Source organism: Oncorhynchus nerka, linkage group LG6 (assembly GCF_034236695.1).
Source record: "Oncorhynchus nerka isolate Pitt River linkage group LG6, Oner_Uvic_2.0, whole genome shotgun sequence".
In the NCBI taxonomy this organism is placed as follows: Eukaryota; Metazoa; Chordata; class Actinopteri; order Salmoniformes; family Salmonidae; genus Oncorhynchus; species Oncorhynchus nerka.
In genome coordinates, this window is record NC_088401.1 from 89833344 (window position 1) to 89849659 (window position 16316).

A 16316-nucleotide genomic window follows, 5' to 3' on the forward strand; every position below is an offset into this window, starting at 1 on the left:
CAACACTCTACTCAGCAAACTGGATGCAGTTTATCACAGTGCCATCCGTTTTGTTACTAAAGCACCTTATACCACCCACCACTGCGACCTGTATGCTCTAGTCGGCTGGTCCTCGCTACATATTCGTCGCCAGACCCACTGGCTCCAGGTCATCTACAAGTCCATGCTAGTTAAAGCTCCACCTTATCTCAGTTCACTGGTCACGATGGCAACACCCACCCGTAGCACGCGCTCCAGCAGGTGTATCTCACTGATCATCCCTAAAGCCAACACCTCATTTGGCTGCCTTTCCTTCCAGTTCTCTGCTGCCTGTGACTGGAACGAATTGCAAAAATCGCTGAAGTTGGATACTTTTATCTCCCTCACCAACCCAGGACAAGAGTCTTCCACAGCCGCAGGAGGCTTCCCGGAGCCCTAGTCCGTCTGCGTCCGCCTACCAGGCTGATTTTCTCTCAGGGTGTGCTCCCCTTTGTCATACCAGACTAACTCACCAGGCAGCGGGACAGTGGTTGATGGCTGCCAAGCCGTGTCCACACAGAGGTACAGCCCGTAGAGAGGAGAGGAGCCCGTACAGACTCATCCCTGTGGCCCACTGCAGCTCTGCCGGTTAGCCTGGAGATTCAAGACAACCAGTTAACGTGTGCCACCGCGAGGAGGCTCGGCAGGAGTCTTGGTCATGGGGAGACTTGTGCATGACTGCACTAGACACATCACATACACGCTGAGGTTGCCCGCCGACACAGAACACACACACAGGCATACACACACACAATGGCCCTCTCCTAGTGTCTAAGAGATGGATACAAGGCCAGAACAGTCTTCTAGCTCTGTGAGAGAGTATTGTGTTTTAGCTGAAACCAAGAGGAGGCTCCCTTTGTCTTACACAGTCAGTGTTGGTTTATTGATGAGCAGATGTTCTGGCACTCCTAATAACCTGGAAGATTGTTGGAGAGGAGAGCAGAGGGGAAGAGAGGAGAGGAGAGGAGAGGAGAGGAGAGGAGAGGAGAGGAGAGGAGAGGAGAGGAGAGGAGAGGAGAGGAGAGGAGAGGAGAGGAGAGGAGAGGAGAGGAGAGGAGAGGAAGAGGAGAGGAGAGGAGAGGAGAGGAGAGGAGAGGAGAGGAGAGGAAGAGGAGAGGAGAGGAGAGGAGAGGAGTTAATGAAAGGACGTAGGCCTGGGTCTTCTGAGGTGATAGACTGGGGAAAAACACAACTATCTTTCCTGTTCAATTATCTATCTCTCGATCACACGCTCGGGCTCTCCACTTTTCTCTCCCTCCCTCTCTCACTCATTTTCTTACCCCTCTTCACCTCTTTCTCTCTCTCAACCTCCCTCTCTCTATCTCTCTGTCCACTTTTCTTTCTCTCTCTCGACCTCCCTCTGTCTATCCCTCTATCCACTTTTCTTTCACTCTCTCTTGTCCCTCTTCATCCTTTCACCTCTCTCGGGCTCTCCACTTTTCTCTCTTTTTTCGCTCTCTCTCTCTTAAATCCCAATCTCTCTCTCTCCACCCTTCCATCCCTCCACTTTTCTCTCTCTCTCTCTCTCTCTCCCTCTTCACATCCCACTCCATACCTCTCCATCTGCGTGTTTGTTCTCTCAGGCCTGTTGTCTGGGAGACCATTCCTTGTTTGGCTGGGTTGTCAAGGAAACATAAATGGAAAGATTCTGAGAATTGAAATTATATTTTTAGAAAATCAATCTGGAACCAAACCTACATACGAAGTATTGGCACACGTGTGCGTCTACAGTGGTGTACTTAATAAAGAACAGGGTACCTGTAGAGACCCAGCCTGAGTGATGTGTTGTTCCTCGTCAGGCAGATCTGGTATAAATAGACATTTGCTTTGGGAGAAGAATAGCTCGTACAGCACGAGGCATTTTTCATTTTTCATTCCATGGAGAGAGTAGCAGCTGACCAAGGAGAGAATAGCAGCTGAATCAGGAGAGAGTAGCAGCTGACCCAGGAGAGAATAGCAGCTGACTGGGAGAGAGTAGCAGCTGACCCAGGAGAGAGTAACAGCTGACCCAGAAGAGAGTAACAGCTGACCCAGGAGAGAGTAACAGCTGACCCAGGAGAGAGTAGCAGCTGACCCAGGAGAGAGTAGCAGCTGACCCAGGAGAGAGTAGCAGCTGAACCAGGAGAAAATAGCAGCTGATCCAGGAGAGAGTAACAGCTGACTGGGAGAGAGTAGGAGCTGACCCAGGAGAGAGTAGCAGCTGACTGGGAGAGAGTAGGAGCTGACCCAGGAGAGAGTAGCAGCTGACTGGGAGAGAGTAGGAGCTGACTGGGAGAGAGTAGGAGCTGACCAAGGAGAGAGTAGCAGCTGACTGGGAGAGAGTAGGAGCTGACTGGGAGAGAGTAGCAGCTGACTGGGAGAGAGTAGGAGCTGACTGGGAGAGAGTAGGAGCTGACTGGGAGAGAGTAGCAGCTGACTGGGAGAGAGTAGCAGCTGACTGGGAGAGAGTAGCAGCTGACCAAGGAGAGAGTAACAGCTGACCAAGGAGAGAGTAGCAGCTGACGAAGGAGAGAGTAGCAGCTGACCCAGGAGAGAGTAGCAGCTGACCCAGGAGAGAGTAGCAGCTGACCAAGGAGAGAGTAGCAGCTGACCCAGGAGAGAGTAGCAGCTGACTGGGAGAGAGTAGGAGCTGACTGGGACAGAGTAGCAGCTGACCAAGGAGAGAGTAGCAGCTGACCAAGGAGAGAGTAGCAGCTGACCAAGGAGAGAGTAGCAGCTGACTGGGAGAGAGTAGCAGCTGACTGGGAGAGAGTAGCAGCTGACTGGGAGAGAGTAGCAGCTGACCCAGGAGAGAGTAGCAGTTGACTGGGAGAGAGTAGCAGCTGACTGGGAGAGAGTAGCAGCTGACTGGGAGAGAGTAGCAGCTGACTGGGAGAGAGTAGCAGCTGACTGGGAGAGAGTAGCAGCTTACTTGGACAGAGTAGCAGCTGACCCAGGAGAGAATAGCAGCTGACCCAGGAGAGAGTAGCAGCTGACTGGGAGATAATAGCAGCTGACACAGGAGAGAGTAGCAGCTGACTGAGAGAGAGTAGCAGCTGACTGGGAGAGAGTAGCAGCTGACTGGGAGAGAGTAGCAGCTGACCCAGGAGAGAGTAGCAGCTGACTGGGAGAGAGTAGCAGCTGACCCAGGAGAGAGTAGCAGCTGACTGGGAGAGAGTAGCAGCTGACTAGAAGAGAGTAGCAGCTGACTGGGAGAGAGTAGCAGCTGACTCAGAGAGAAAATCAGCAGGACACTGAGGTAGCAGCTGACTGGGAGAGAGTAGCAGCTGGACACTGAGGTAGCAGTTGACTGGGAGAGAGTAGCATATGAACACTGAGGTAGAAGTTGACTTGTAGAGAGTAGCAGCTGGACACTGAGGTAGCAGTTGACTTGTAGAGGTAGCAGTTGACTTGGAGAGAGTAGCAGCTGGATACTGAGGTAGCAGTTGACTGGGAGAGAGTAGCAGCTGGACACTGAGGTAGCAGTTGACTGGGACAGAGTAGCAGCTGGACACTGAGGTAGCAGTTGACTTGTAGAGAGTAGCAGTTGGACACTGAGGTAGCAGTTGACTGGGAGAGTAGCAGCTGGACACTGAGGTAGCAGTTGACTGGGAGAGAGTAGCAGCTGGACACTGAGGTAGCAGTTGACTGGGAGAGTAGCAGCTGGACACTGGGGTAGCAGTTGACTGGGAGAGACTGGGAGAGTAGCAGCTGGACACTGAGGTAGCAGTTGACTTGGAGAGAGTAGCAGCTGGACACTGAGGTAGCAGTTGACTGGGAGAGAGTAGCAGCTGGACACTGAGGTAGCAGCTGACTGGGAGAGAGTAGCAGCTGGACACTGAGGTCGCAGTTGACTGGGAGAGTAGCAGCTGGACACTGGGGTAGCAGTTGACTGGAAGAGACTAGCAGCTGGACACTGAGGTAGCAGTTGACTGGGTGAGAGTAGCAGCTGTCTGGGAGAGAGTAGCAGCTGACTGGGAGAGAGTAGCAGCTGACCAAGGAGAGAGTAGCAGCTGACTGGGAGAGAGTAGCAGCTGACCCAGGAGAGAGTAGCAGTTGACTGGGAGAGAGTAGCAGCTGACTGGGAGAGAGTAGCAGCTGACTGGGAGAGAGTAGCAGCTGACTGGGAGAGAGTAGCAGCTGACTGGGAGAGAGTAGCAGCTTACTTGGACAGAGTAGCAGCTGACCCAGGAGAGAATAGCAGCTGACCCATGAGAGAGTAGCAGCTGACTGGGAGAGAGTAGCAGCTGACACAGGAGAGAGTAGCAGCTGACTGAGAGAGAGTAGCAGCTGACTGGGAGAGAGTAGCAGCTGACCCAGGAGAGAGTAGCAGCTGACTGGGAGAGAGTAGGAGCTGACTGGGAGAGAGTAGCAGCTGACCAAGGAGAGAGTAGCAGCTGACCAAGGAGAGAGTAGCAGCTGACCAAGGAGAGAGTAGCAGCTGACTGGGAGAGAGTAGCAGCTGACTGGGAGAGAGTAGCAGCTGACTGGGAGAGAGTAGCAGCTGACCCAGGAGAGAGTAGCAGCTGACTGGGAGAGAGTAGCAGCTGACCCAGGAGAGAGTAGCAGTTGACTGGGAGAGAGTAGCAGCTGACTGGGAGAGAGTAGCAGCTGACTGGGAGAGAGTAGCAGCTGACTGGGAGAGAGTAGCAGCTTACTTGGACAGAGTAGCAGCTGACCCAGGAGAGAATAGCAGCTGACCCAGGAGAGAGTAGCAGCTGACTGGGAGATAATAGCAGCTGACACAGGAGAGAGTAGCAGCTGACTGAGAGAGAGTAGCAGCTGACTGGGAGAGAGTAGCAGCTGACTGGGAGAGAGTAGCAGCTGACCCAGGAGAGAGTAGCAGCTGACTGGGAGAGAGTAGCAGCTCACCCAGGAGAGAGTAGCAGCTGACTGGGAGAGAGTAGCAGCTGACTAGAAGAGAGTAGCAGCTGACTGGGAGAGAGTAGCAGCTGACTCAGAGAGAAAATCAGCAGGACACTGAGGTAGCAGCTGACTGGGAGAGAGTAGCAGCTGGACACTGAGGTAGCAGTTGACTGGGAGAGAGTAGCAGATGAACACTGAGGTAGAAGTTGACTTGTAGAGAGTAGCAGCTGGACACTGAGGTAGCAGTTGACTTGTAGAGGTAGCAGTTGACTTGGAGAGAGTAGCAGCTGGACACTGAGGTAGCAGTTGACTGGGAGAGAGTAGCAGCTGGACACTGAGGTAGCAGTTGACTGGGACAGAGTAGCAGCTGGACACTGAGGTAGCAGTTGACTTGTAGAGAGTAGCAGTTGGACACTGAGGTAGCAGTTGACTGGGAGAGTAGCAGCTGGACACTGAGGTAGCAGTTGACTGGGAGAGAGTAGCAGCTGGACAATGAGGTAGCAGTTGACTGGGAGAGTAGCAGCTGGACACTGGGGTAGCAGTTGACTGGGAGAGACTGGGAGAGTAGCAGCTGGACACTGAGGTAGCAGTTGACTTGGAGAGAGTAGCAGCTGGACACTGAGGTAGCAGTTGACTGGGAGAGAGTAGCAGCTGGACACTGAGGTAGCAGCTGACTGGGAGAGAGTAGCAGCTGGACACTGAGGTCGCAGTTGACTGGGAGAGTAGCAGCTGGACACTGGGGTAGCAGTTGACTGGAAGAGACTAGCAGCTGGACACTGAGGTAGCAGTTGACTGGGTGAGAGTAGCAGCTGACTGGGAGAGAGTAGCAGCTGACTGGGAGAGAGTAGCAGCTGACCCAGGAGAGAGTAGCAGCTGACTGGGAGAGAGTAGCAGCTGACCCAGGAGAGAGTAGCAGTTGACTGGGAGAGAGTAGCAGCTGACTGGGAGAGAGTAGCAGCTGACTGGGAGAGAGTAGCAGCTGACTGGGAGAGAGTAGCAGCTGACTGGGAGAGAGTAGCAGCTTACTTGGACAGAGTAGCAGCTGACCCAGGAGAGAATAGCAGCTGACCCAGGAGAGAGTAGCAGCTGACTGGGAGATAATAGCAGCTGACACAGGAGAGAGTAGCAGCTGACTGAGAGAGAGTAGCAGCTGACTGGGAGAGAGTAGCAGCTGACTGGGAGAGAGTAGCAGCTGACCCAGGAGAGAGTAGCAGCTGACTGGGAGAGAGTAGCAGCTGACCCAGGAGAGAGTAGCAGCTGACTGGGAGAGAGTAGCAGCTGACTAGAAGAGAGTAGCAGCTGACTGGGAGAGAGTAGCAGCTGACTCAGAGAGAAAATCAGCAGGACACTGAGGTAGCAGCTGACTGGGAGAGAGTAGCAGCTGGACACTGAGGTAGCAGTTGACTGGGAGAGAGTAGCAGATGAACACTGAGGTAGAAGTTGACTTGTAGAGAGTAGCAGCTGGACACTGAGGTAGCAGTTGACTTGTAGAGGTAGCAGTTGACTGGGAGAGAGTAGCAGCTGGACACTGAGGTAGCAGTTGACTGGGACAGAGTAGCAGCTGGACACTGAGGTAGCAGTTGACTTGTAGAGAGTAGCAGTTGAACACTGAGGTAGCAGTTGACTGGGAGAGTAGCAGCTGGACACTGAGGTAGCAGTTGACTGGGAGAGAGTAGCAGCTGGACACTGAGGTAGCAGTTGACTGGGAGAGTAGCAGCTGGACACTGGGGTAGCAGTTGACTGGGAGAGACTGGGAGAGTAGCAGCTGGACACTGAGGTAGCAGTTGACTGGGTGAGAGTAGCAGCTGGACACTGAGGTAGCAGTTGACTTGGAGAGAGTAGCAGCTGGACACTGAGGTAGCAGTTGACTGGGAGAGAGTAGCAGCTGGACACTGAGGTAGCAGCTGACTGGGAGAGAGTAGCAGCTGGACACTGGGGTAGCAGTTGACTGGAAGAGACTAGCAGCTGGACACTGAGGTAGCAGTTGACTGGGTGAGAGTAGCAGCTGGACACTGAGGTAGCAGTTGACTTGTAGAGAGTAGCAGCTGGACACTGAGGTAGCAGTTGACTGGGAGAGACTAGCAGCTGGACACTGAGGTAGCAGCTGACTGGGAGAGAGTAGCCGCTGACTGGGAGAGAGTAGCAGCTGGACACTGAGGTAGCAGCTGACTGGGAGAGTAGCAGCTGGACACTGAGGTAGCAGCTGACTGGGAGAGAGTAGCAGCTGACTGGGAGAGAGTAGCAGTTGGACACTGAGGTAGCAGTTGACTGGGAGAGTAGCAGCTGGACACTGAGGTAGCAGCTGACTGGGAGAGTAGCAGCTGGACACTGAGGTAGCAGCTGACTGGGAGAGTAGCAGCTGGACACTGAGGTAGCAGCTGACTGGGAGAGTAGCAGCTGGACACTGAGGTAGCAGCTGACTGGGAGAGAGTAGCAGCTGACTGGGAGAGTAGCAGCTGGACACTGAGGTAGCAGCTGACTGGGAGAGTAGCAGCTGGACACTGAGGTAGCAGCTGACTGGGAGAGAGTAGCAGCTGGACACTGGGGAAGATAGGTAACTGCTACTGTAGCGATCCGCACCCTGTTTATTGGTTGGTTCAGTGAGAAGTGATTCAAAAAACTCTAATGTTGTGACCTAAATCTATTTTTTCACATTCCTCTCTTCTTCCTACTGAGTCTCTTCTTTCCTTCCTCTCTTATTCTGTTCTTTCTTCTCTCTGTTCCCTCACAGCCCCCTGGGATGCATCTGGCAGAGGTCTTTCACTCTCCTCCACTTCTTCCTCTTCCCATCTTCCCACGAACTCCACATATCTCCCAGCTCCATATGATGTGTGTGTGAAGTCATTGTATGGAGTCATTCAATATCCATCCCGCTGTCTCCCACACGGCCGTAAACCCAGCATACGCAGGCTACATCCCAAATGGCACCCTATTCATATGGGCTCTGGTCAACAGGAGGGCACTGCGTAGGCATTCATTTTCTTTCCCGACATTCACAAGTTCTTATTCTGGCTGAATCATTTAGGTTGTCAGCAGAGAATCGTCAGTAGGAGCACAGTTCCTCTCGTTTCTCTCCGAGGTACAAAAATGTTTGGCATTCACCCATGAAGATGTTTCACAGCTTGGCGTCCTCTTCCGTTGCTGCTGCACATCGGATGCGTCCCATATAGCACCTTATTTCCTGTTAAGTGTTTAGGGAGTGTGCAAAAAGTGTGCACTATATAGGACATAGAGTGCCATTGGGACCACACCCTTAGACTATTGCATCAATGCTCCCCGACAGACAGGACAGGAGCCACTCACAACACATCACCTCAACCGATGATTATTGTTCTGACACACCTTTCAAAAACCCCCCCTCTGTCATTCTCTGCCCATGTCTTCCTCCTGGGTTGAGGCAGTCCTCTGGGAACGTTGTGGTGTAACAGTGTGCAGGGGCAGTGAGGTAGGGGCTGAGGTGCCAGACTATTGTGTGGCATTGGGTTCTCTTTGAGATCATCTTTCTAGAGAAAGCCTGGGATGTGACAGGAAGGCATCTGGGGTCTGTGGGTAGCAGCAGAAAGAACAGGGGATGAGCTACTGTGGGTAAGGTAGAGTAGTAGAGGAAGAGTAGTAGAAGTAGTGGTAGAGGTAGAGTAGTAGAGATAGAGTAGTAGAGGTAGTGGTAGAGGTAGAGTAGTAGATGTAGTGGTAGAGGTAGAGTAGTAGATGTAGTGGTAGAGGTAGAGTAGTAGAGGTAGAGTAGTAGTGGTAGAGGTAGAGTAGTAGAGGTAGAGTAGTAGAGGTAGTGGTAGAGGTGGAGGAAGAGGTAGTGGTAGAGGTAGAGTAGTAGTGGTAGAGGTAGTGGTAGAGGTAGTGGTAGTGGTAGAGGTAGAGGAGTAGAGGTAGTGATAGAGGAAGAGGTAGTGGTAGTGGTAGAGGTAGAGTAGTAGAAGTAGGGGTAGAGATAGAGTAGTAGAAGTAGGGGTAGAGGTAGAGTAGTAGAGGTAGTGGTAGAGGTAGAGTAGTAGAGGTAGTGGTAGAGGTAGAGGTAGAGGAAGAGGTAGAGGTAGAGTAGTAGAGGTAGTGGTAGAGGAAGAGGTAGTGGTAGTGGTAGAGGTAGAGTAGTAGAGGTAGTGGTTGAGGTAGAGGAAGAGGTAGTGGTAGAGGAAGAGGTAGTGGTAGTGGTAGAGGTAGAGTAGTAGAGGTAGTGGTAGAGGTAGAGGAAGAGGTAGTGGTAGAGGAAGAGGTAGTGGTAGTGGTAGAGTTAGGGGTAGTGGTAGAGGAAGAGGTAGAGGAAGAGGTAGTGGTAGAGGTAGAGGAAGAGGAAGTGATATAGGTAGAGGAAGAGGTAGTGTTAGTGGTAGTGGTAGAGGTAGAGTAGTAGAGGTAGTGGTAGAGGTAGAGGAAGAGGTAGAGGTAGAGTAGTAGAGGTAGTGGTAGAGGAAGAGGTGGTGGTAGTGGTAGAGGTAGAGTAGTAGAGGTATTGGTAGAGGAAGAGGTAGTGGCAGAGGAAGAGGTAGTGGTAGTGGTAGAGGAAGAGGTAGAGGAAGAGGTAGTGGTAGAGGTAGAGGAAGAGGAAGTGATATAGGTAGAGGAAGAGGTAGTGGTAGAGGAAGAGGTAGTGGTAGTGGTAGAGGTAGAGTAGTAGAGGTAGTGGTAGAGGTAGAGGTAGTGGTTGTGGTAGAGGAAGAGAAAGAGGTAGTGGTAGTGGTAGTGGTAGTGGTTGTGGTAGAGGAAGAGGAAGAGGTAGTGGTAGAGGTAGAGGTAGTGGTTGTGGTAGAGGTAGTGGTATAGGTAGAGGTAGTGGTAGAGGTAGAAGTAGTGGTAGAGGTAGAGTGGTAGAGTAGTGGTAGAGTAGTAGAAGTAGAGTAGTAGAGGTAGTGGTAGAGGTAGAGGAAGAGGTAGTGGTAGAGGAAGAGGTAGTGGTAGAGGAAGAGGTGGTGGTAGTGGTAGAGGTAGAGTAGTAGGGAAGAGGTAGTGGTAGAGGAAGAGGTAGTGGTATAAGTAGAGGAGGAGGTAGTGGTAGTGGTAGAGAAGAGTTAGTGGTAGAGGTAGAGTTAGGGCTACTGGTAGGGGTAGAGGTAGAGGTAGTAGTGGTAGAGTTAGGGGTAGTGGTAGGGGTAGAGGTAGCGGTAGAGGATGAGGTAGTGGTTGAGGAAGAGGTAGTGGTAGTGGTAGAGGTAGAGTTAGTGGTAGAGGTAGAGTAGTAGAAGTAGTGGTAGAGGTAGAGTTAGGGGTAGTGGTAGTGGTAGAGGTAGAGGTAGTGGTAGAGGTAGAGTAGTAGAAGTAGTGGTAAAGGTAGTGGTAGAGGTAGTGGTAGTTTAGAGGTAGAGGTAGAGGTAGAGGTAGTGGTAGAGGTAGAGGTAGTGGTAGAGGTAGAGTTAGGGCTAGTGGTAGGGGTAGAGGTAGAGGTAGTAGTGGTAGAGGTAGAGTTAGGGGTAGTGGTAGGGGTAGAGGAAGAGGTTGTGTTAGTGGTAGAGGTAGAGTAGTAGAGGTAGTGGAAGAGGTAGAGGAAGAGGTAGTGGTAGAGGTAGAGGAAGAGGTAGTGGAAGAGGTAGTGGTAGAGGTAGAGGAAGAGGTAGTGGTAGTGGTAGAGGAAGATGTGGTGGTAGTGGAGGAGGTAAAGGTAGTGGTACGGGAAGAGGAAGAGGTAGTGGTAGTGGTAGAGGTAGAGTTAGGGGTAGTGTTAGAGGTAGAGTTAGGGGTAGTGGTAGAGGTAGGTGTAGTGATAGAGTAGTAGAGGTAGTGGTAGAGGTAGAGGAAGAGGTAGAGGAAGAGGAAGAGGTAGTGGTAGTGGTAGAGGTAGAGGTAGAGGTAGAGGTAGGGGTTGTGGTAGAGGTAGAGTTAGGGGTAGTGGTAGAGAAAGAGGTAGTGGTAGTGGTAGAGGTAGAGTTAGGGGTAGTGGTAGAGGTAGAGGTAGTGGTAGAGATAGAGTAGTAGAAGTAGAGATAGAGGAAGAGGTAGTGGTAGAGGTAGAGGAAGAGGTAGAGTTAGGGGTAGTGGTAGAGGTAGAGTTAGGGGTAGTGGTAGAGGAAGAGGTAGTGGTAGTGTTAGAGGTAGAGTTAGGGGTAGTGGTAGAGGTAGAGGTAGGTGTAGTGATAGAGTAGTAGAGGTAGTGGTAGAGGTAGAGGAAGAGGTAGTGGTAGAGGAAGAGGTAGTGGTAGTGGTAGAGGTAGAGGTAGGGGTAGTGGTAGAGGTAGAGTTAGGGGTAGTGGTAGAGGAAGAGGTAGTGGTAGAGGAAGAGGTAGTGGTAGTGGTAGAGGTAGAGTTAGGGGTAGTGGTAGAGGTAGTGGTAGAGATAGAGTAGTAGAAGTAGAGATAGAGGAAGAGGTAGTGGTGGTAGAGGTAGAGGAAGAGGTAGTGGTAGAGGTAGTGGTAGAGGTAATGGTAGAGGTAGAGGTAGAGGTAGTGGTAGAGGTAGGGTAGTAGAAGTAGTGGTAGAGGTAGAGTTAGGGCTAGTGGTAGAGGTAGAGGTAGTGGTAGTGGAGGAGGTAGAGGAAGAGGTAGTGGTAGTGGTAGAGGAAGAGGTAGTGGTAGTGGAGGAGGTAGAGTAGTAGAGGTAGTGGTAGAGTTAGAGGTAGAGGAAGAGGTAGTGGTAGAGGTAGAGGAAGAGGTAGTGGTAGAGGAAGAGGTAGTGGTAGTGGTAGAGGAAGAGGTAGTGGTAGTGGTAGAGGTAGAGTAGTAGAGGTAGTGGTAGAGGTAGAGGAAGAGGTAGAGGAAGAGGTAGTGGTAGAGGAAGAGGAAGAGGTAGTGGTAGTGGTAGAGGTAGAGGTAGGGGTAGTGGTAGAGGTAGAGGTAGGTGTAGTGATAGAGTAGTAGAGGTAGTGGTAGAGGTAGAGGAAGAGGTAGTGGTAGAGGAAGAGGTAGTGGTAGTGGTAGTGGTAGTGGTAGAGGTAGAGGTAGAGGTAGGGGTAGTGGTAGAGGTAGAGTTAGGGGTAGTGGTAGAGGAAGAGGTAGTGGTAGTGGTAGAGGTAGAGTTAGGGGTAGTGGTAGAGGTAGAGGTAGGTGTAGTGGTAGAGGAAGAGGTAGTGGTAGTGGTAGAGGTAGAGGTAGAGGTAGAGATAGAGTAGTAGAAGTAGAGATAGAGGAAGAGGTAGTGGTAGTGGTAGAGGTAGAGGTAGTGGTAGAGATAGAGTAGTAGAAGTAGAGATAGAGGAAGAGGTAGTGGTAGTGGTAGAGGTAGAGGAGGAGGTAGTGGTAGAGGTAGAGGAAGAGGTAGTGGTAGAGGTAGAGGAAGAGGTATTGGTAGAGGTAGTGGTTGGGGTGGTGGTAGAGGTAGAGGTAGTGGTAGAGGTATAGGTAGTGGTAGGGGTAGTGGTAGAGTTAGTGGTAGAGGTAGTGGTAGAGGTAGTGGTTGTGGTGGTGGTAGAGGTAGAGGTAGTGGTAGAGGTAGAGGTAGAGTAGTGGTAGTGGTAGAGGTAGAAGTAGTGGGAGAGGTAGAGGTAGAGGTAGTGGTAAAGGTAGTGGTAGAGGTAATGGTAGAGGTAGAGGTAGAGGTAGTGGTAGAGGTAGGGTAGTAGAAGTAGTGGTAGGGAGGAGGGGAGGGAAGGGAATGGAAGGAAGGAAGGGAAGGAAGGAAAGGGGAGGGAGGGGAGGGAAGGGAAGGAAGGGAAGGGAAGGAAGGAAGGAAGGGAAGGAAGGGAAGGAAGGGGTAAGGGAAGGGGAAGGAAGGGAAGGAAGGGAAGGAAGGGAAGGGAAGGAAGGAAGGAAGGAAGGGAAGGGAAGGGAAGGAAGGGGAGGGAGGAGGGGAGGGGAGGGGACTGGCTCAGTAGTTTAGAGGGGAGGGGACTGGCTCAGTAGTGTAGAGGGGACTGGCTCAGTAGTGTAGAGGGGACTGGCTCAGTTGTGTAGAGGGGAGGGGAGGGGACTGGCTCAGTAGTGTAGAGGGGACTGGCTCAGTAGCGTAGAGGGGACTGGCTCAGTAGTGTAGAGGGGACTGGCTCAGTAGTGTAGAGGGGACTGCTCAGTAGTGTAGAGGGGACAGGCTCAGTAGCGTAGTGGGGACTGGCTCAGTAGTGTAGAGGGGACTGGCTCAGTAGTGTAGAGGGGACTGGCTCAGTAGTGTAGAGGGGACTGGCTCAGTAGTGTAGAGGGGACTGGCTCAGTAGCGTAGAGGGGACTGGCTCAGTAGTGTAGAGGGGACTGGCTCAGTAGTGTAGAGGGGACTGGCTCAGTAGTGTAGAGGGACTGGCTCAGTAGTGTAGAGGGGACTGGCTCAGTAGTGTAGGGGACTTGCTCAGTAGCGTAGGGGACTGGCTCAGTAGTGTAGAGGGGACTGGCTCAGTCGTGTAGAGGGGAGGGAGGGACTGGCTCAGTAGCGTAGAGGGGACTGGCTCAGTAGTGTAGAGGGGGACTGGCTCAGTAGCGTAGAGGGGACTGGCTCAGTAGTGTAGAGGGACTGGCTCAGTAGTGTAGAGGGGAGGGAGGGAAGGGCTCAGTAGTGTAGAGGGGACTGGCTCAGTAGTGTAGAGGGGACTGGCTCAGTAGTGTAGAGGGGAGGGGAGGGGACTGGCTCAGTAGTGTAGAGGGGACTGGCTCAGTAGTGTAGAGGGGACTGGCTCAGTAGCGTAGGGGACTGGCTCAGTAGTGTAGAGGGGAGGAGGGGACTGGCTCAGTAGCGTAGAGGGGACTGGCTCAGTAGTGTAGAGGGACTGGCTCAGTAGTGTAGAGGGGACTGGCTCAGTAGTGTAGAGAGGACTAGCTCAGTAGCGTGGGAGGGGACTGGCTCAGTAGTGTAGGGGACTGGCTCAGTAGTGTAGAGGGGACTGGCTCAGTAGTGTAGAGGGACTAGCTCAGTAGCGTAGAGGGGACTGGCTCAGTAGTGTAGAGGGACTGGCTCAGTAGGGACTGGCTCAGTAGTGTAGGGGACTGGCTCAGTAGCGTAGAGGGACTGTCTCAGTAGTGTAGAGTGGAGGGAGGGGACTGGCTCAGTAGTGTAGAGGGGACTGGCTCAGTAGTGTAGAGGGAGGGAATGGCTCAGGGGAGGGGACTGGCTCAGTAGTGTAGAGGGGACTGGCTCAGTAGTGTAGAGGGACTGGCTCAGTAGTGTAGAGGGGACTGGCTCAGTAGTGTAGAGGGGAGGGAGGGGACTGGCTCAGTAGTGTAGAGGGGGGGAGGGGACTGGCTCAGTAGCGTAGGGGACTGGCTCAGTAGTGTAGAGGGGACTAGCTCAGTAGTGTAGAGGAGGAGGGGACTGGCTCAGTAGCGTAGAGGGGACTGGCTCAGTAGTGTAGAGGGGACTAGCTCAGTAGTGTAGAGGGGAGGGAAGGGGACTGGCTCAGTAGTGTAGAGGGGACTGGCTCAGTAGTGTAGAGGGGACTGGCTCAGTAGTGTAGAGGGACTGGCTCAGTAGTGTAGAGGGGAGGAGGGACTGGCTCAGTAGTGTAGAGGGACTGGCTCAGTAGTGTAGAGGGGACTGGCTCAGTAGCGTAGAGGGGAGGGAGGGAGGGGACTAGCTCAGTAGTGTAGAGGGGACTGGCTCAGTAGTGTAGAGGGGACTGGCTCAGTAGTGTAGAGGGGACTGGCTCAGTAGCGTAGAGGGGACTGGCTCAGTAGTGTAGAGGGGAGGGGACTTGCTCAGTAGCGTAGAGGGGACTGGCTCAGTAGTGTAGAGGGGACTGGCTCAGTAGTGTAGAGGGGACTGGCTCAGTAGCGTAGAGGGGACTGGCTCAGTAGTGTAGAGGGGAGGGGCGGGGACTGGCTCAGTAGTGTAGAGGGGACTGGCTCAGTAGTGTAGAGGGGACTGGCTCAGTAGTGTAGAGGGGAGGGGAGGGGACTGGCTCAGTAGTGTAGAGGGGACTGGCTCAGTAGTGTAGAGGGGACTGGCTCAGTAGTGTAGAGGGGACTGGCTCAGTAGCGTAGAGGGGACTGGCTCAGTAGTGTAGAGGGGACTGGCTCAGTAGTATAGAGGGGACTGGCTCAGTAGTGTAGAGGGGACTGGCTCAGTAGTGTAGAGGGGACTGGCTCAGTAGTGTAGAGGGGACTGGCTCAGTAGCGTAGAGGGGACTGGCTCAGTAGTGTAGAGGGGAGGGGAGGGGACTGGCTCAGTAGTGTAGAGGGGACTGGCTCAGTAGTGTAGAGGGGACTGGCTCAGTAGTGTAGAGGGGACTGGCTCAGTAGCGTAGAGGGGACTGGCTCAGTAGCGTAGAGGGGACTGGCTCAGTAGTGTAGAGGGGACTGGCTCAGTAGCGTAGAGGGGACTGGCTCAGTAGTGTAGAGGGGACTGGCTCAGTAGCGTAGAGGGAACTGGCTCAGTAGCGTAGAGGGGACATTTACATTTACATTTAAGTCATTTAGCAGACGCTCTTATCCAGAGCGACTTACAAATTGGTGCATTCACCTTATGACATCCAGTGGAGCAGCCACTTTACAATAGTGCATCTAAATCTTTTAAGGGGGGTGGTGAGAAGGATTACTTTATCCTATCCTAGGTATTCCTTAAAGATGTGGGGTTTCAGGTGTCTCCGGAAGGTGGTGATTGACTCCGCTGTCCTGGCGTCGTGAGGGAGTTTGTTCCACCATTGGGGGGCCAGAGCAGCGAACAGTTTTGACTGGGCTGAGCGGGAACTGTACTTCCTCAGTGGTAGGGAGGCGAGCAGGCCAGAGGTGGATGAACGCAGTGCCCTTGTTTGGGTGTAGGGCCTGATCAGAGCCTGGAGGTACTGAGGTGCCGTTCCCCTCACAGCTCCGTAGGCAAGCACCATGGTCTTGTAGCGGATGCGAGCTTCAACTGGAAGCCAGTGGAGAGAGCGGAGGAGCGGGGTGACGTGAGAGAACTTTGGAAGGTTGAACACCAGATGGGCTGCGGCGTTCTGGATGAGTTGTAGGGGTTTAATGGCACAGGCAGGGAGCCCAGCCAACAGCGAGTTGCAGTAATCCAGACGGGAGATGACAAGTGCCTGGATTAGGACCTGCGCCGCTTCCTGTGTGAGGCAGGGTCGTACTCTGCGGATGTTGTAGAGCATGAACCTACAGGAACGGGCCACCGACTTGATGTTAGTTGAGAACGACAGGGTGTTGTCCAGGATCACGCCAAGGTTCTTAGCACTCTGGGAGGACACAGTGGAGTTGTCAACCGTGATGGCGAGATCATGGAACGGGCAGTCCTTCCCCGGGAGGAAGAGCAGCTCCGTCTTGCCGAGGTTCAGCTTGAGGTGGTGATCCGTCATCCACACTGATATGTCTGCCAGACATGCAGAGATGCGATTCGCCACCTGGTCATCAGAAGGGGGAAAGGAGAAGATTAATTGTGTGTCGTCTGCATAGCAATGATAGGAGAGACCATGTGAGGTTATGACAGAGCCAAGTGACTTGGTGTATAGCGAGAATAGGAGAGGGCCTAGAACAGAGCCCTGGGGGACACCAGTGGTGAGAGCACGTGGTGAGGAGACGGATTCTCGCCACGCCACCTGGTAGGAGCGACCTGTCAGGTAGGACGCAATCCAAGCGTGGGCCGCGCCGGAGATGCCCAA